At 43.7% G+C, this 20353-nt stretch overlaps 1 protein-coding gene across 4 annotated transcripts in view; it reads right to left on the bottom strand.

Annotated features, from left to right (window-relative positions):
* The window catches only part of Daam1 (dishevelled associated activator of morphogenesis 1), a 174536-nt gene that overhangs the window by 114446 nt on the left and 39737 nt on the right, over positions 1-20353 (bottom strand). Inside the window, exon 1 of one of the 4 annotated variants that reach the window (XM_037210610.1) lies at positions 16057-17332. The exons of the other annotated variants lie outside the window; for them this stretch is intronic. The gene's annotated coding sequence lies outside the window, so the exon portion shown is untranslated. Of the gene's footprint in view, positions 1-16056; positions 17333-20353 lie in introns of those variants that run through there. 4 annotated transcript variants of the gene reach the window in all.

The following is a 20353-nucleotide window of genomic DNA, read 5'->3' as shown; positions in this document are numbered from 1 at the left end:
TGTCCTCCTGAAGTCAGTCTTCACACACTGCAAGTCCATGGCTGCCTCCAATAACAACCCCACAATGACCACACTACACACAGGCTGAGAAGCAGCTGTGTTGGCCATGAAGAGCACACCTGGTATTCCACGACAGTGGCTGAGAAGGAGACACTGTTCATGTCTTTTAGCTTCTTAATCCTGGAAATAATTCTGGCCAATTCTCTGAGAGTGACTGAACAGATTACATATTCTACTTATTCTCTCTCCCTGACTATGTTCTAAAACTTAAAAGGTTACCAAAGACATGCTGGAGATCCCAGTAAGGCCATAAGCCCTGGCCCCCAGAGAAGAGACTTCTGTTCCCAGTCCTCAATGCCCCTAAGCCAGAAGCCACTTAATTTTATCCCTTATCAGTATTATAACCAAAGTTTATCAAGAATACATAATCTATATTTCCATAAAGGCTTCGGCAGAGAAAAATGGCTACCAGCATTCTTGTGGACCATGATTCACGGATTGAAAAATAGAAGATTTGCCCAGAGGCCCTTTTACATTCATGTTTACAGAAAGCAAGTTTGAAAACTCCCTTCTTTTTATGATCTGTTTTCACACTGAGTTACGCTCCTGCATTTGCAAGGGAGGAAACAGAAACACTAAGTGAAGCAAAGATTCTTGGTTAAACTCAGCCACCCACAAGGGTCCCATTGTTCTCAGTTATGGGCAACTGAGGTACCGGCAGCCCAGGAATTGTGACCTGGGTTCAAATTCTAACTTAACCACTTCTTATGGAACATTAGGAAAGCTATTTGTATTTCCTGACTCAGTTTTATCATCCAAAGACATGAAAGAAAAGTTATGTATGCTTTTATTGCCACTTTCTTCTAAAAATAAATGAAAATATGAATCAAGTCATTTTATTACTAAAACCAAGTTAAATAAAACCTGAAACACAAAACTAACATTAAACACAAAGACAAACATTGAGATGGTCAGAGTCTAGGGAGCAACATAGGAAATAACTAAGCCCACAAAAGCTAGAGGAACTAAGGTATAAGCTTCCAAGAGGAAAATGATTGGGTGGTGCAGTTCTTACTCAGTAGAGCTCAGTCCCTGTATAAGATTTCATCTTCTCTATAGAGAAACTGCTCACAGGCACTGGACTGGAAGCAGCATGAGTGATGTGTGCTGCCTCCTTGCAGTATTTAGCATCCCCAAATACTCAGTAAATACTGGTGGTTCTCAGTGGACACATAAGAGAACATGAGGATAAGATTTAAAAGTTGGAGGGAGAACTTGTATGTGGTAACTGCTGTTTTGTGGAAACAAGCTAACCAGACTCTCACTGACGCCCCTCTGCATATCAGCAGAATACATTCCTGGAATGAGACTGCCTTAACCTCTCCAGGGCGGTTGTCATCGCTAAATCAAGAGCTCTGGAGGTTGGTCAGCTTAGCTGCTAACTGTGGGAAATTCTCTGAGGTTTGGGGGGCGCTGTGGAAAAGGGCATTTAAAAAGAAGGCTTTGCTACGTGTTGTGAAGAACTCAAAAGCTTATTACTCCAACCCAAGCACTTGCATACAAACTCCACACCACACCCAGTTGAGTCACTACTAGGACATTGACATTGGCAGTACAGATCCGATCCCTCCAGAATGTCCCCAGTCACTGACCTCATCCACTTACTATCCATTTTCTAATTCTGAAGGCATCTCCTCTGCCTAGAAAAGTATTTGTGGACTGATGACCAAGACAGAAAATCTATTGTAAACCCTCCACTTTCCAGAACCCAGGAGCACTGGAATGTATACTTCTGCCTCAGAAGGATCAATCTGAACACATGTGGATGGGGCCACCGTGTGAGATTACTAAGTATTTGGCTCTTTCTGGGCTTCACAATGTAGAGTGGGGAACATCATCTCCCAGCCTGTCTTCCTACAACCCACTGCTCAGAGGGCAACACTGTGAACTTCGCACATGCCAGCCCTATAACCACGCTTGGGCTTCTCCTGACATGAGCACAATGGGACAAGAAGCCACCCCGAAACCACACGGAGAAGGCGCAGTCACAGGACACAATCAGAACTCCCTCCCTCCCAAAGAGTCACCCTGCCCTTTGTAAAAATTCCACATGCAAATTTTACATAATAAAACTTCAAAAGAGGCTTCATTTTATGCAAGCTTAAGTATAGAACTGAGGCAGTAAAAAGGAACACTTAGCTTCCACTCTGCCCTGTTTGGGTGTGGTGTGGCTGCAAAGGACACTGCGCTGCTCTTCAGCAGAACTGCCCCAGACCCTCAGTAGACACACACACAGCCTCTGAGGTTTACAAGGAGAGGAAGTAGCATCTTGTCATGTTGGTCTTCAGGCCTTATTTTCAAGGACAAAGCATTTTAAAAGGTGAAATGAAATAAAGCTTTGACATGGGCTTGTCCCCAACCTCTTTTCATGTTGAGAACTTCCACAATTAAGAGAAAGAAAAACAAAACAAACAAACAAAAAATCTCTCCAAAAAGAAAATTAAAAAAAATAAAATGGGGACAGGGAGATAAGCGAGGAGGAGAACCTTAGCCAGTATGCCAAGGGTGGTGTCAACTGAGCCTATCAGTGGACAGTAGTTTGATTGAAAGTCTATTGCTTTAATGTACTTATGCTTTAAGCCCCACCCAAGAATTCTCAATTTTCTCTCATGTTTAGGAATTTAACATCTAGATACACCCAGGAAAGTCAATGCGACCTTGTGACAGAAAGCAAACAGCACTCTTGATCTGTAACTAAGACTCATAGACATGCTCTGATAAATAGAAGATGCCCATACAGCACCAAAAAAAAAAAAACAGACACTCTGGCCCTGGGGCCTAGGAGAAGCTCCCAGGGCCCCACAGGTGACTCTACCATACAGCTAACTTGAGAACTAGCATTTGGACACCCTGTACTTGGGGTCACAAAGAACATGCTAAGGTCAAGAGTGTTGGTATGAAAAGAGCTAATATATGCAGACAAAAAGACACACACCTGATAGAAGCCAAGTAATACCACAATGTATATACCACCACTTAGGGTTAAAACAGAAAAGAGCTATATTTATCACAATACAGACAGTTTTTAAATATACAACCTTTAAACACCCTATGTATGTGGACACATACAGATCATTCCAGAACTGCTTCAAGTATTAACTGTCACATGGCTTAAGTATTTAGCCAAGTATTTGCTCAATAATTGGTGACTATTGCTTCCATGTGGGTCTAAGTTTGCTTTATGGTGCCTGTGTGAAGAGTTTCCAGTGGGTAAGGAACTGAGAAGGACATGATGTAGTTGTCAGTTAGCTACTGAAAGTGCAGTATTTCTAAGTTTCCTCCACAACCCCATTAGAACTTAGGTCTACAGCTGAATAAGCCCTGACCTCTCAATTGGTCCTTTCATGCTTGCATTTTATGCATTCTTGAAACACAAGCCTATAAAGGCAGATACTGACACCATCAATATTGTGACTTATAGATCTACCAGAGTGGCCCACTTAGGTTTTCTATGTCAACCCACAAACCTAAAAAAAAAAAAAAAACCAGCCTCAGGTGTAACCATGATGAAATATAAGACATGTGTTCTCAGGACTTCACCAGCTACAGGAACAATGTAACAGAGATCCACACCAGGCTGGCTTTCAATTCTGCATATCCCAAGAAGCATCTTTGCCATAGTGGTGGAAGTTCTCCAGATGGCTCTAGGAACACGTAGGACAGAACACGACAAGTGCTCTAACTTTGTATCTGGCTCCATTTCAGTCACAGCTCTATAGTGGATGGGAAATTCTAAGAATTTCAAGAATATACCCTAGAAAAGGAGTCTTCAAGATGCACCCACATAGCTGAAATTACTGATTATTTGATATGCTTCTAAGATTCAATCAAACAAATTTACACACAAACCCACAGACACACACAGACACACACAGACACACACACACACACACACACACACACACACACACACACACACACGTGCACACTCAACCAAAAGTAGAGTCTTAAGGAAGCACCACAATGCACACCTCAAAATCTCTACAGACTACAATAAGATGCAGACCCTGGGAGAGGGAAAGGCCAGAAGCAAACCACAAAGTCCAGCGAACATGCTCCAAGTGCAAAAGAGCTGCTGTGTGGATTGTGAACTGGTGAACAAGCATCATCTCTTTCCATTAAACAATCAACACAGAATAGCCAGCAGCGGCAAGAAGGAGCGTGTTTTCTCCATGGAGATTCCTGTCTGTGTGCTAAATCCTCAAGAAGTTAACCACACAGCTAAACAAACACTCCTAAAACTGGGGTAGCCAAACAATAAGGGAAGAAATACCTTTACTAGATTTTAGTCATTGTGAGGGGGTTACTACACTCTTATTTTGGCCTGGACCAAAACCAAAACCAAATAAAAGCCTTTCGAAAGTCATCAGAAGGGAAAGGCAGAAGAAGCTGACACTACCCAGGGTGTCCTCTCCACCCAACTCTGTAATTTTCAAAATAATTAGGTGTGAACACTAATTGCTTTATTGGGCAATTCAGTAAGACTACACACTAGAGACTGTCTCTCTTGCAAAATTTGTTCCAAATGAAATAACACACAAGCTCTGTTTTAAATTGCCATTCCTATGCCATTACCAAGCTTGGAGTATTTGAACTAAGGTTAATATTTTACACTCCAGATTTTGAAGGATACTATTAAATAGCCAAAAGTTATTAGTAGCTAAATATAAGAACCACCAATGCAGGAATATTACCTCTGCAGAATAGAATATACATTAAAAACAATGCCAATATACTATAATTATATAAATATAATTTTAACTTGTCAACTATACCTTTAGTTGAAAACACGACATATTTCTGCTGTGTTTGATGGTCTAACTGAAATTAGAAGTCCAAGTTGCATAATAAACATGTCATATAAGAATTATAAAACAGATGTGTTTGTTCAAGGATGCAAAGTTTAGCGTGTGATAAAATAAGAAACACCAAAGCCCGTCAGAAGCAGCTCCCTCTGGAGAATGACAAGGGACCCAAAAAATGAAGGGAAGCTCTTCTCTCAGTCCCTTTGGTCCAAATTTTTCTTTGACATGAGACTTGGGTTATTTTTTCTTTTTTCAGTTACCAAATACAAATATCAATACATCTCTGAAACTTTACAAGCGTTTTGTATATTTCTATATGCTTTACAAATATTTCTAGATTTATTTACTTTTTCTTTATGCATATGGGTTTTTTGCCTGAATTTAGGTCTGTGTATCATGAGGTATGCCTAGTGCCCACTGAGCTGGCCTAAGGGTGTCGGATCCCCTAGTAGTAGAGTTATAGTCAGTTGTGAGCTGCCATGAGCATGCTGGGAATTGAACCCAGGTCCTCTGCAAGAGCAAGAAGTGCTCTTGACTGCTGAGCCATCTCTCCAGTCTCTGTATGGGCTTTTGAAAGATGAAATAATGTTCAACCACAGAGGTAAAAGTCCTGTACACTTTAAACCACAAAACATTTATGAAAATAATTTTAAAAAGCATGTAGATGGAGTCACAGACTGGAAGAATTAGTACTGTTATGGCATAACACCCAATCAACAGGTTCAATGCCATCTCTGTTAAAATCCCAATAATATGTTTTTCTTTGCATAAATAGAAAAAGCCATCCCAATAGGCATATGGAATCTCAAATGACAAGGAAAAGAACAAAACTGGGGATCTTACACTTCCTATTTCCAAGCCAGAGTGCAAAGATAATCAAAGTGGTATGGTACTGGTACAAAGACAGACACAGACCGGCTAAAATAGCCCTGAATAGTCCCTCACACACTTGATCATGCATGCTCATTGACAAAGAAGCCAAGACCACTCAATGGAAAATGGCAGTCTCTTCACCAGCTAGCACAGCAAAGCAGGATAGCCACATGCAGAAGAGTGATGTGGGACTACTGTCTTATGCCAGATACAAAGCAATTAATTAAAAACAGATTGGAGAACTAGTATCAGCCCCCAAACTAAAAAAAATAAAATAAAGTATAGCCCTTTATGATGTTGCATTTGATAACTCTTTGGAGAGACAAAAGAAGAAAAAGAGACCAGGAGCCCTTGTGAACCTTAGAGCCTGTGAAAAATGGGCAGTGAAAAGGCAGCCTGTAGAACCCACCCAGAATTCCTACAACTCAACACCACCGACAAAAAGCAGTTGTAAGACAGACACTGGACTTGAACAAATATTCTGAAGTGATAACATGCACATGAAGAGCTCATCACGAAATGCAGCGCCAAGTTTAGAGCAGTGAACAGCCACACCTGTCAAATGGCTACTGCTCTGAGACAGGGAAAAGGGCTAGTCCACAGGCAAGGATGTGCACAGCTGGACCTCCACTGCAGCTGGCAGGCACTGCAGCTGGCAGGGTCAAACAATACAACAAAGGAGAGCAGCAGGAGGGTCTAAGGATTATGACGACCACATGACACACACACACACACACACACACACACACACACACACACACACACACACACACACACACCGGTTCCACTTCAGGGGAAAATCCAAGGATGAAACGCGGGGCCTCCAGAAAACCATTTCTAGCCATGTTTATAGCAGCATCATTCACAATAGCCAAGAGGTTAAGTACCCCAATAGTCCTCAACAAAGGAACGGAAACAAACTGGCATCTACGCGAGCAATAGGATATTAAGCAGCCTCTAAAAGGAAGGGAACCTTGTGACAGGCTACAAGGTGGCTAGACCTACGGAACATCACACTGAGTGACACACACCATTCACAAAATGACACTGCATGACTTCATTTCTATGAGGAAGCTAAAGTAGGGAAATTCACAGAACCAGAGTGCAGTAGGCCAGAGGGGGTAAGAAAATGGGAATATTTTTGGCTTCATGCGTACAGACTTCTAGTTTTACCAGATGAGTATGTGTTGGAGATTGATATCACAATAATAAGAATATAAACATGGTCATTTAAAAAAAATAGATAGTTTTCAATCAAGCCTCCTCAACATGTCAGGCACTCTGATAAGCTCGGATCATCACTATTTACACTAGCAGAGAAGATCAGCCCTTAAGCCTTTCTACTATGCCCTTCCAGAATGTGCTTCCAGAATGCCTTCATTTCTATAATTTCCCATTCCACTCAACCCCAAAATGTTAGTCCCTTCGATGAAAACAACTGTGAGACACAGACAAGCAAGGACTGTCTCCCTTTGAGCATCTAGCCAGCTCAAAATAAGGAGATGGACGGGGCCACCAAGCCACTCACGGGGCCCATGCGGTGTTACCGTGACTGCAGCTACAGAATTCACAGCTGCTGACTCCACCCCAGTTCTACAGGTCAGACGCCTACACCGGTGCATTTTTGCTCCCGACATAAAAATTGTCTCTCTATCTTCAGGGCAGCCACTACCCAGGGACATTATAGTCAAGATTAGAAATATGTAATATAAGAATTAAGTTTTTATCAGCCAGTCCGACCCAACAGGAATTCACTTAGTAACTACAAAGTCATGCTTTTAGAAGCCCCTTAAAAAGCCAGAGAAACAGCAGCCACTGCATCCTGTTGTGTGAGCCAAACCTTAAACAAGCGTGCAAAGACAGTCATGGGAAGTGTAAAATAGGAAAGGGCAACACATGGAAACAGCTGATCACAGACATGAAGGCAAACACTGGTAACAATTCTTAAATGATAAGAAAATGAACACCGAAATAAAGGACAGGTATAATTTTCAAAGACCTCAAAATAGCAAAGTGGAGAAACTTGGATTTTACATTTCAAGGAAGCATTCAACCCACTTGAAGATACGACACAGAAAAACGTGCTTTACTCTTATTTCTTGATTTCCGTAAATATAACACCACTTCCTCCTTCCTGTTTTCACCTGGAAGTCATCAGTTATCTTACCAGTACTGGTTTCCATCCCATAAACACAATCCCCCAGACAGTCTGTTCTCATCAGGTGTCCCTCTTGGTCCACAGCAAGGAGAATTTTGATGAATGCTCTCGCCTGGACACGGGCCTTTTGGGTCACAGCTCTTAGAAACCTGGTGCCGCCTTACTAGGGAGTGTCCGGTAAAAGCCAGTGGAAAATATTCGGGTTAACAACTGTACCTGCTCATACTGGAAAATCAACCAGGGTGGATGCCAACAGACACTCCCCATCAACATAAAGACAGACAGACAGACACACACACACACACATACACACACACACACTCACTCTCTCACTCACTCACTCACTCCTCACTCCAAACTAGTTTTTCTTCACAGGCACAATTACAGGCAGGCATGACTCATCCCCTTCCATACATACAACAAATTCCTAAACTGCAATTCAATATGGGATGATAATTTGCAAATTTCTTTCGTTTCATTCATTCATTCATTCACTCATTCATTCATTGGGCTAATGGGCACTTGCTCCCCTGATCAGTCTTGTTACACAGAGTGAAGGAGGCAGGTATACACCCCATCCTTATAGAACTGAGTTCACAGCGACACTGGACCCTGGGCTTCTCTATTCCATCCCAACTGGCTTTCAAAGAAGAGCTGTTGGGGTTAGATTTGCCTCTCAACTTGAGTAAGCAAGAACAAACACTGTTTGATTTAAACAACAATTCAGTTCATCAGTAACTTCCAGATTCCCTAAACATGGAGCACTGAGGAGGAGGGCACCCTGTGCTCTTGAGACAGGAGGGCACAGAGGTACCCCTAGAAGGCAACATCTGGAGTTTCAGACAAGACACCAGACTTCCCATACACATAAGCAGAACACTGGACAGTGTATGAAGCAACGGGACAGAGGCTGTGCTGATAATGCTAAGAGATGGGACACAGCCCAGGGCAGAAAAACCCAAACCAACTGCTGAGTTGAGGGGTAAGAAGGTAAGAGGCACAGCTATGGCTAATGAGCAGAGAAGCCCTCAAGCACAGGACAATAAGTACTGTTCTGCACACACGGCCTGGGATTCACGCAGTCCCTGACCGGAAAGACCATTAACACAGAAGGCATTCCAAAGGTCCTACACTCAGGCCACTTTAGACAAAAGAAACCTCAAGAAGCCTCTCTTACCCCAACCGACTCTGCTGCTTGTCAGAACAAGGTCCAGCAATGGACAAAGTGGATGTCAGCAACTATACGACGTAGCGCAGGATGCTGCAACAGCCGATCTATAGGGAAATGTCCAACCAGAGCTGCCTAGATCCAAGCTTCTCCGGACACTGACCTTTCGGGTGTGATGGCAACAGCGGGTCAGAAGGTCAGAATCAAACCCTTCCCAACCTCCCTAATCTCGGGTCCTGTGGTTCTCAAGGTTACTTTGTAATCAGAACAAGGCAGTTCTTTGAATTGTCACCTTTTTACACAAAGTATCAAAGAACTCTGACCAGGTCAGCCGTCCATTCAACAACTATTTCCTGAGTGCCTTCCACGTATATTTCAGGCTTTTATGTCTGGACCTCAGTTTCCTAATCTGTAAAATAAGACTATTAGGACCCAGGGAACAAGCAGCTGTTCAGCTTACGCAATCATGTAAATTATAATATAATATAATATAATATTATAATATAATTATAATAGACCGACGTCACTGTTGCCGCCGGTCATTGTCACTGTTCTGTCCACCGCTGAAATGCTGCTAAGGCTTTAGCAGAGAAAAAGACCAGTTTGGGTTCTGCCCTCAGAGAATTTACATCTGAGATGAGTGATGAGGAAATCAACACTTTAGGGACGAGTTGTTAAAATGTTGCCTGAGAAATGTGGTCTAGCTAGATAACAAGAACCTCGGTCCAAAGAGAAACTCGGGCCTGTGCCATCCCTGCTCCCGAACACTCTGGGGCCGTTTGGGTCTCAGTCTGAAGTCAGAGGGTCCGCTCCACAAGCGCCTTGTGCCTGCTTTTACTTAAAACACAGCGATCAGAGCATCAACCGTCCACACAAAATGATGAATGCTGGGGGAGGGGACAGGAGGTCAGACAGTCTGCGATCCCCAGAAGGAAGCTCTGAACCCAGGATTAGCAAGAAGGGGGCAGAGAACTGCGGACTGCAGCCCCAAGGCCGCCGAGGTTATCCCTCTGAACTAAGGCCAGCGGTCCAGCTCGCTCTGTCCATCGCTGGCCAAGTCTCTGCAGAGCTAGATTATATACTGAGTGGAACAGGGAAGGGGCTCCTGCTGCCCCGGGGTCGGACCAGCCTCCCATGGAACAGGATTCTCTCTAGCCCACAATTACGCACGGAGAAGGAAAAGGGTAATGTGTTACATAAGTTCATGGAAGAATCATAAACTGATAAAATCATAAATGGGGAAGTAGGTACTTTATTTCATCCATTGTGCCTGTTAGTATGCACAATTGGTAAGATATCCAACTACAAACACAGAAACCTGGCAAAATTAATTGTCAGCCGCTGAAGACACAGAATTTTAGACAAGTCTCCAAAACCATTTTCCTTTTTTTTTTTTTTTTTTTTTATTTCATTTAAGAGAGGTTCCAATGGAAGACATTGGTGGGATGCGGGGGCCATGTTTGAATCAGGAGAATCTTATGAGTTGAGAAAAGAAACTACCAGTTGTCCCAACATTTTCAGAAGGCATGCCAAAAACTCTGTAGAAACTTACAAGGTAAACAGACCCCACTTGTATTGGAAGTAACATTTTATACAATATGAGCTCAGAAAAAAAAATTATCTGTAAGTGTAAGAAAAAGTTTTCTGTAAGCATGTACAAAGTGGTAAGTGTGATTTCCAGAAGGCCTCAGACCCCCTGCAGTATACCCTGGGCCTGTGCACCACGAACTCAGGTTTACAGTATGCACAACCAAATGAAGGCGATCTTCAAGCACATAAGCACACATAAACATAGAGAGACAGAGGGGGGTACGGAGACACAGAGAAAGACAGAAGCACACACACTGGATTTGGGGGAGTCTCTTTTTGTTGACCTCACACCCATGGGAATGACTCTGTCTCCTCATCCATGTGACTCCACTGATGAGCTTAATCACCCCATGCCTCTCTAGCCAAAGCAGCAGACGCATGGTCTTGGCTTCTCCAACAATCAAGGACACCCACAATCATCATCCTCTGGACAGAGTGACTGGTACAGAAATGGAATGGGAACCCAGGAAAACTTAGAGGCCTTTAGACAGATAATGTTACAGGTGAGAGCGTGGCTTTTTCCTTGAATCACAATAATTAAGGCCCACATTCACCTGTAATTTACAGTAGTTGCCTTTTCTAACATAAATTACAAACTATCCCCAAATGAAGCCAATAAAGATAAAAGCAGGACTGAGAAAAGGGTACGAGGGATGAGCGGGTCTGTGTGCACCATTTTACTACCAGCTCCACATGAGTCTCAAGTCAAATGCCTCTGAATTCCCACTGTATGATTCAGGAAACTCCCTCCCCTGGCTCTTCAGGCCAATGTAAATGGAATTTCTGGCCCCTATGGTGTCTTTAAAAAAGAAAGACACCAATTTATGCTCCATTTGGTTAAACCAGATTAAAACCAGCATTTACCGAGCATCTCCCAAATGTTAGAGGCCGTGTGGGTCAGTCAGTTTTCATCATCTCAGCCAATGTTAAAGTCATGTTAAGAAGTTTGGTGTGCAGTCTATTGCTGTGATAACCATGATCAAAACCAGCTTGGAGAGAAAAGGGTTTATTTTGGTTTAGAGTTGTAGTCCACCATGAAGAGAAGTCAGGGCAGGATCTCAAAGGGGAATCAGGAGTTGGGAACTGAAGCAGAGCCCAGGGAGGAATAGGGCTTACTGAGTTGCTTTGCAAGGCTTTCCCAGCCTGCTTTCTCCCCACCCCCCAGAACCACAGACATGGGGTGGCACCACTGCCAGTGGGCTGGGACCTCACACATCTATCATTGGTTTAAAAAAAATGCCGTGAAGACTTGTTTACATGCAATCTGATGGGAAGCATTTTCTCAATTGAGGTTCCTCTTCCCAGATAATTCTAGCTCACATCAGCAGACAGAAGGAGATATCACAGATTTCTAACAAGGGAGATCCTAGGCTGTGGGAGAAGTGCAGAGGTGGAGCACCTGCCTGGAATATACAAGGCCTTGGGTTATGTTCCTCACAACTGGGGCGGGGGCGGGGGAATAGTAATGAAAATCCCACCCCCTTCAAGCAACAGCTTTATTATTTTCTAAGGATCAACCTAACAGTCAACCTAACCATGGAACTGTAAATCCAAACATGAATATCTCATTGTATAGACGGCTCTAAGGTTTTACTGGTCACAAATTGGCATGGATAATGTAACAGTTTCTGGTTGAGTAAATTTTGCCAATTGCCTTCCCAAGAGTCTTATGCCTTTCCAGGATTTATTCATTGAAGCTTAGAAATAGCAGAAGTTTCAGTATATATGGTGCTAAAAGATTTTTTAAGGTATTTACAGATGAAAATTACCTTGATTGCTAGTTAGAGAATCTTTAGAAATAATAGTAACTGGGCATTTTTCTTAGGCCACAGTCTGAAAGCTTAACTGTGCATGCCACCTCCATACGGGCACAGAGTTTGAAGAAGACAGGGTGTGTGACACAAGACAAGAGCAAGGAGGGACAAGCGGACACCAAGACAAAACCTAGGGACAGCCGGTGTCAAGAGTCTGGGATTTCCACTGCCAAAGCTGCAAAAGGAAACATCACAGCGAAGGTGTCGGACCAGGTGCGGAGGCGAGAAGCTGCAAAGGGAAGGGCAGGTGAGCAAATTGTGCTCCGCTCTGGGGAAAACTCATTAGCTACGCCTCCCTCCCATCCCGAAAATAACTAAGCCCAACAGAGGGAAACTATGTGTAACTGCATCACTGTCCTGTTTTTCTAACTTGGGTGTGACAGGTGGAACCGGGGGCCTTATTTGGGTGAACAGACAATTGTCCTGATTACAGGTTGGATTACTTATTTTATATAACAACTAAAATGTCCCATGGTAAACATAGGGCACCACTTGATTTCTTAACAGTGTAAGTCCCATCCTTTCAAAGGCTATTTATTTACTTACTTCTTGTTTGTTTGTTTAGACAGGGACTCATATAACCCAGGCTAACCTTGAACTTCTTATGTAGCAAAGAATGACCTTCAACTTCTGATCCTCTTGCCTCTACTTCCCAGGGCTGGGATCACAGGGCATCCATCACCAGGCCCAACTTAGGGAGCGCAGAGGATGAAACCTGGAACTATGCACCCAGGCAGGCATTCTACTAACTACAGCTCCAGGCTCCCTAAATACTACAACAACCTTGGGAGGAAGAGGTGCAGATGTCAGGTTATTTCCCCATGGAAGGTAAGTGACTATCTTTTTAGAATTACATTGGGAGGGCAGAACACACCCATACATAGCAGCCCACTCGTGGAGGTAAGAGGAGGGAGGAGTTGATTCTCTACTTCCATGTGCTCTTGGGAATTGAACTCACATCAACAGGCTTAGTGAAAAACACCTTACAGACCCATTGCCCCAGCCCTTACGTCACGACTTTTGAGCATTAAAATGGCTCCACAGGGCCACCCACTTTAAAGTAGCAGAGCAGAGACGTGAATTTAGGTTGATTTTCCCACAGTATTCTATACACCAGTCAAGTCATTCTGGAATGACTGAACAACAGAGAGCTGAGTGTCCTTGACACAAAGGCTAGGATGGAAGAAACATCCGGTAGAATGTGCTTGCAACGGATGGCTACTATATACCACCACCATACTCTCGTTGTGGGCCAGTGCATTATACTCTCAAGATGTATCTACTGGGGCAAAACTCACTCAAGGGAAGACAGACAGCCTAGGTGTTACTGGGACAACACAGCTTCAGTCCACCTAACTACAGTCCATCTAACTAAGTCTTCAGTCTGGCTAACAAGCAGGTGAATGGCATCAGTTAGAAACAAAGAATCTGTGCCTCTTGGAGCCTCTCAGAAGTCATGCGGAGAAAGGGGAGAGGATGGCCTGCAGGTGACCAGAGAGGAAAAGGAATTGAGACCCAGACATGGGGCTGTCCACACAGGGTGGAGGACAACAAAGAAAGCACACTGGACTTCAGTCGTTACAGACAGGCAGCCCCCCCCCTCAGAGGGAGCCCCAGCGATGGGCACAGCAGCAACTCACAAAAGGGGTCTAAGGAAAGGGGGCACTTCCAGTTAGGACGATCTCAGCAGGCTTTCGAAAAAGATGAAATGTGAGCAATGCTTTAGAGAATGCTCAGGTCTTAGTGAGGCAGAAAGAAACGGGAACTGGAAAGCTGGAAAGGGCAGCTGCCTGCTCCTTACGGCAGACACAGCCTGAGAAAGACTTCTGCTACTGGCTGTGACAGCTATCCACCTCAGGATCTCCAAAATCTACCTTCATTCACAAGGTCACAAAGATGTTTTGTGAAGGAGGAAGAGAAGGAGGAGGAGGAGAGCAACAACAAGAATTGGTAAAAGACATCTGAGATGCTTATCTTACCAAGACCAATAACAGTAACATGAACCATTAAGTCTCTATATTGGTCTCTAAATGGTCATATACTCCCTGATAAAGATCTCAGTAAATAAATACCCTGCTCTCAAAACTAAAGAAAGTCATTCTAAAGAAACCAGTCAGTTTGGAGAAGCAAGTTATGAATGCATTGTCTGAAAGTATTCTAACAGCTTCAAAAGACTGCACAGGCCTCACTACTTTTCACACTGGCATTAAAGTGGAAGTGACCTAGAACAAGTAAAACCATCACACATTACAAAGGGACTCTAGGACACCTAACTTTATAGGTAGAGACTAAGAGGTAAAATCACTTCCTCCAAGGCACATACTAATTTGAAGACACAGCAATTAAATGAGATGCGAGGGGCACTTCTGAAACCTCTAAATCCTGTATATAGCTTTAGACACACAGACATACAGACACACACACATACATACACACACACACACACACACACACACACACACACACAGCTGGTAAACAAGGGGGAAAAAAGTGAAATCCCCATGCCTTTGGTTTCTAATGGTACTATTTAGTGCTTTATATTAAGATGCCTACCAAATCCAATTCTGCCTGTCCAGAACTAACTGATTGCACTTTTTAATGCTGTCAAAGCTGTAGAAGCAGAACATTAACTCCAGAGGGAAACCACTTGGTATATGACTGTGAATCTGCGATTCTTCAAATGTCTCGAACAGCATGCCAAAGACTTTTCTTTCCCACTGACCAGCTGGCTCCTGCTCTAGGGAGTGGTATGGGAAAAAGAGAGGGTTCTTTGGCTTTAAGGAAAGCTCAGACATGTGGAAAGGTCTTGCTGAAGACAGTAAGGCCTGTGTCGATCCTGGTTTTCAACTCATTTTGTAAAGACAAGTTCTCAAAGACATCTATCTGTCCTTGAGTTCATTCTTCCCACAGAGGAAAAAGACACTCAACGACTCTATGATCCAGGACTGCTTTCCTTCCTAAAGGAATTGCTTGTGCAAATTAATCCAGGGTAGCCCAAATACAGTCTTATATTGGTTTAGCTTGGCCAAGGGCGGCCAATAAACCTTTTCACCTTTTGCTTCTCCTGTTAGATCAGCTCTGCACCATCTGATCAGTAAGTACTATTCTTTTCTTCTGTGACAGCCTATGCTCCACCCCCCGGGAGAAGTCTCTCTTTGGGATTGGGAATGTATCTCTAAGTTTACACACAGTTTGTGTTTCTTGTTCTCTCCTAGTAGAGCAGGAATAGATACAGCCACTCAGTTGTGAACCAGGTAAACTGATCCTCAAGCCAGAGAACAACTCTTCAGACCCACACCCTTCTCACAGTCCAAAACATACAGGTTAAGTGTGACAGGGTGGGCAAACTTAGGCTAAACTGGCAACTCTTCCAACAATATTTACTAATAAAGTTTTACCGGATCATAGCCAAGCCAATGTATACATTGAGTGGTTACCATAGAGATATTTTGCCTCTCAAGCCTAATACACTCACTATTTAGCAGCTTATAGAAAAAGTTTGCCAACTTTTGTTGTACATTAAAAACATAAAACCAGAAAGTTTGGGGAGGTTTTAAAAGACACTTATAAAGTACTCCATTCACTTACCAATCATGTACTGAGCACCTTCTGGCACAATTTTAGACATGGACATCCAGCAGTGAGTCAGACAGCATGAGCCCTTGTGAAAGGAGACACATGACTACTCTAAATTTCAGATGGACAGAGCAGGCTTTTTAGAGAGTGGCCGGATTCTGGAGGGGTAGATAGTGACTCTTTAGAAGATGCAAAGTCATGAAGATCATACTTGGGGAAGAGCCCCAGGAAATGCATGATGAGAAGCCAGGCAAAAACATACAGAAGGACTGTTACAGCCAGAGACCAATGGCTTGAGGGGAAGGAAAGCTCGACACACCCATAAACAAAAGCAGCAAAGGTACTTGAAACACTGAAAAACCATGAATGGGAAAAAGGAGTAAGATGCGGGATCAAAGCATGGGCACGAGCAGGCCATGTGGTGATGACAGAGATCCCAGAATCACAATCAGAATAGAGCTCTCACCTAAAGGTTAGACTGTAGCTAAATTGGGAGCGTGCTTACCTAGCATAAGCAAGGCCTCGGGTTTGATTCCCAACACTGCAAGAAAGCAACTTCTCATCTTTCGGTCTCAGTTGATTAAAAGTCCTTCTGGACAGAAAACTAACATTCTGCTTTAACTGCTTTCCTTTCATCTGCTGAAAAGTACCTGAAACTTCAAACGCCCAGTAGCTCAAGAGAACCCTGTCAGACAGTTACCGCTGGAGGCAATAACTCCTACCCCCCAACCCGCACAAAAAGAAAAGAGACTGAGTGAAGTTCTCACAGCAACAGCACAAATTGACCATTTAAAATGATTCTTTTCATGAAAGGGAATTTCCCCCTCTTCAGCCCAATTAAGACTATTTTCCTAAGTCTGTGGGGCCATTCATTCCATGAAGTAAGGTCTGTCTCCTCTCCAGCCCATGCACCAGCTGCATGCATGGTCCACTCAAACTCTGTCAAAGCAGCTGGCTCAGAGATCAGCCTGCTTTAGCTGAAAGGCAGTGTCCCTGAAGAGACATGTCATGGGGCTCAGTTGGTCACATTCAAATTCAATGTAAGAGTTTTCAGGGAGACAGTGTCAACACGCTGGTGACTAGCCACCCAGTCAGTCTTCCTTCATTGATGTCCTTTTCCTTTGGGAGATTTATTGATCTGATAGGACAACTTCCCATCTTTAGACTCAAGAAGAAAGAAAATCAAGGTTATCCAGAAGAAGGCCAAGCAGAGTGGCTCTGACTAAACTCGGATTCTCAGTGAGCAAGCACTCTAACTTGACGAAGATGAGTGGCCGTGAGGGATGATGGGGTAAGGAACTACTAGTCTGGCCTAAAGTTTCCCCTGGCTGGGTCTGCAGCAAGCCGTGGTGGGCCCTGTGTGCTGAGACACCGTGAGAAGCAGGTTCTTGCTAGCTCCAGAAAAACCTGCTGCAAAAGATGCTAGAACGCTAACCTGGAAGTAATAGCACAGCTTCCCAAGGCTCTTGCCTGGAGAGAGGAGATAAAATAGTATCGACTCTAGGTCCTGCCTTAGGATTTTTGTTGCTATGGTAAAACTCCATGACCAAAAGCTTCTTGGGAGGGAGGGAAGGGATTCTTTCAGCTTACACTTCCACATCACAGTCCCTCAGTGAAGGGAGCCAAGGCAGGAACCTGGAGGCAGGAACTGATGCAGAGACCATGAAGACAAATGTCTTACTGGCTTGCTCCTGATGGCTTACTTAATCTGCTTTCTTATACAACCCAGGCCCAGCAGCCCAGGGATGGCACCACCCCCAGTGGGCTGGGCCCTCCCACGTCAATCATCAGTCAAGAAAACGCTCCACAGGCTTGCCCACCCGTGGGAACACTTTCCCAGGTGAGCTTCCCTCTTCCCAAGTGATTCTAGTTTGTGTCCACTGGCACAAAACGAGCCAGCCACTAGGGCTAGAGAGCACCTGGCCGGTGCTCAGTAAATAGGTGATTTATCAAATGTGCTCATCATCTCACATACTTTACCTCACTGAATCCTCTTTATGTCCCCCAAAGCCTCACCTTCAAAAAGCCGAGGGCTTCAAAAGTGAAATGTTTCGGTGACAAAGACATTCAGCCCACTCCACTGAGCTACCTGACCAGAAATATGAGAGCAGCTAAAGTTTGTTAAGCACACACACTATGACAAGCACTGAGTTCTGTGGCTGGAATACCACATCAAGTTCTAACTGCAAGCCTGCCTGTGGTTTGTCTTGCTTTCATCTGGGTTTTGTTTTTTGTTTTTTGTTTTTTTTCAAGACAGGGTTTCTTTGTGTAGCCCTAGCTGTCCTGGAACCAGCTCTGTGGAACAGGCTGGCCTCCAAACTCACAACCTCTGTGAATGCTGGGATTAAAGGCGTTCACTGCCACCACCACCTGGTGATGGTGTGGCTTTTCTTACTGAAGCTGTTTTCAGTGAATCCAGGGTGCTCAGACCACATCCACGGCCCAAAGTTGCACAGTTAACAAAAGATACAACTGAGACTAGAACCCATTGTACCAATAGTCTATGAAGAGTTAAAATAAAGTATTTCTTGGGTTTGAGTTTATACCAAAAGCAGGAAGCTAAATGTAGAGGCAAAACATATGCCTGGAAATATGCAGTGACTCGAGTTCAAGGCTCCAGAACTCCCATCCCTCAACCCTGAGAGAGTTCTCCGTCCAGGACTCACGCCCAGGCGCAGTTACATCACTCACCTCCCAGAAACATTTTAATTCGTCTTAACCTCCGTATCATTTTGATCTGCAAAAGACCCAGCAGCAGCAAGTAGACAGCTGCCCAACAGAGAACACCTAATTCAACAAGAATGATGGTGTGCACCCTCCCACGCCCACCTCCACCCCAGAATAGTGGTTCTTTTTTTTTTTTTTTTTTTTTTTTTTTTTTTGGTTTTTCGAGACAGGGTTTCTCTTGTGTAGCTTTGCGCCTTTCCTGAAACTCACTTGGTAGCCCAGACTGGCCTCAAACTCACAGAGATCCGCCTGCCTCTGCCTCCCGAGTGCTGGGATTAAAGGCGTGCGCCACCACCGCCCGGCTAGAATAGTGGTTCTTAAACCCATCTCTCTTAGAAATCTCCAATGGATTTGTTAAATCTCTTTGAAGTGTTTAATTTGCTGAGGAAGAAAGAAACCCAGGCTCATGATGAGGCTCCATGTTACAGGGTAACGCACCATGGCCTCAGCAAGAGGATGCTTGGCGACAGGGCCTCTGCGCTTCGGGGTTTCCCTCCAGTGACACCGGCCTCTGTGTTACCCAAGCTCCTCTTCCGGCTGACAAAGGCCGTCCGCAGCACCTCTCCCCTCCTATGGTCACAGAGGCTCACTCTAAGGACCTGGGAAGAACGGCCTCCCAACATCCAACAAAGGATCGTGACCGGACTGGAAAGGATGGGTTTGCCCTGTGGCTGGTTCATCTGCATCACCACTGAAAATCTATTTGCAGGGTAAAAGAGGTAATTAACACAGGGCCTCAAATTTCAAAACAAGGAAGGTGTACCGCTTAGGTTGACTGGTGCTATATTTATCTGCCCATATTACTATTCCATTACCTCAAACATTCTACTATTAAAATGGGTGGTGGTGGACAGAAATTTATTTTTCATCCAATTCAATTGCTAATTATAGGTTGAAAAACATCAAGGGCAGTTTATGGGGATAGAAACCACTGCCCAGAGTCACATATCACCAAAGGGTCTCTGAGGGCTTGCTCAGAAGAAAATCCGACCCACAACACTAGGTTAAACCTACTTCTGCTTCATTTCAACCGAGGAATACAATTAAGCAAATTTTAAATACCTCTTACCAAGATTGTAGGACTAAAGACTACACATTGGTGACTACCTATCTTTTAGTAGGTAAACAAATGGAGAAATCTTTCTCTGAGACTGACTTCAAAAAAAAAAAAAAAAAAAAGAATAAATCCACAAAGAGCCAAGTTCCAAGTAAATATGGGTCTTCTTTTAATTTTATTCTTCGTTTTGTCCCCTCACCACCCTTATAAACAGCTCTGGAGAAGGGAGTTTTGGAGTCGAGGGTTTTTAGACTTTAAAGACTTCACTTTGTCATGAGGTCACATGTCTAAATAGTTGTCATGCATGTCAGACTATGCAGGGAGGTGTTTAAGGTAGAAGAGGGCTTCTAAAACTGTCCCCATTTGTGACTGGATTTCATTAAGAAATTTTTTGCATGGCCCCAAGTATATAGGGACATAAGTATACAAACCAAACATTCGCTGATAATAAATTATAAAAAATTTATTTTAAAGTAATTCTTTGGTACACATACAATTTTTAGCATTTATTAAGGGTGAGAGCAA

The sequence above is a fragment of the Peromyscus leucopus genome, chromosome 14 (genome assembly GCF_004664715.2).
Source record: "Peromyscus leucopus breed LL Stock chromosome 14, UCI_PerLeu_2.1, whole genome shotgun sequence".
Lineage (NCBI taxonomy): Eukaryota > Metazoa > Chordata > Mammalia > Rodentia > Cricetidae > Peromyscus > Peromyscus leucopus.
Note: the sequence above shows the minus strand (reverse complement) of the source record. Positions and strands in the feature narration are given on the sequence as shown.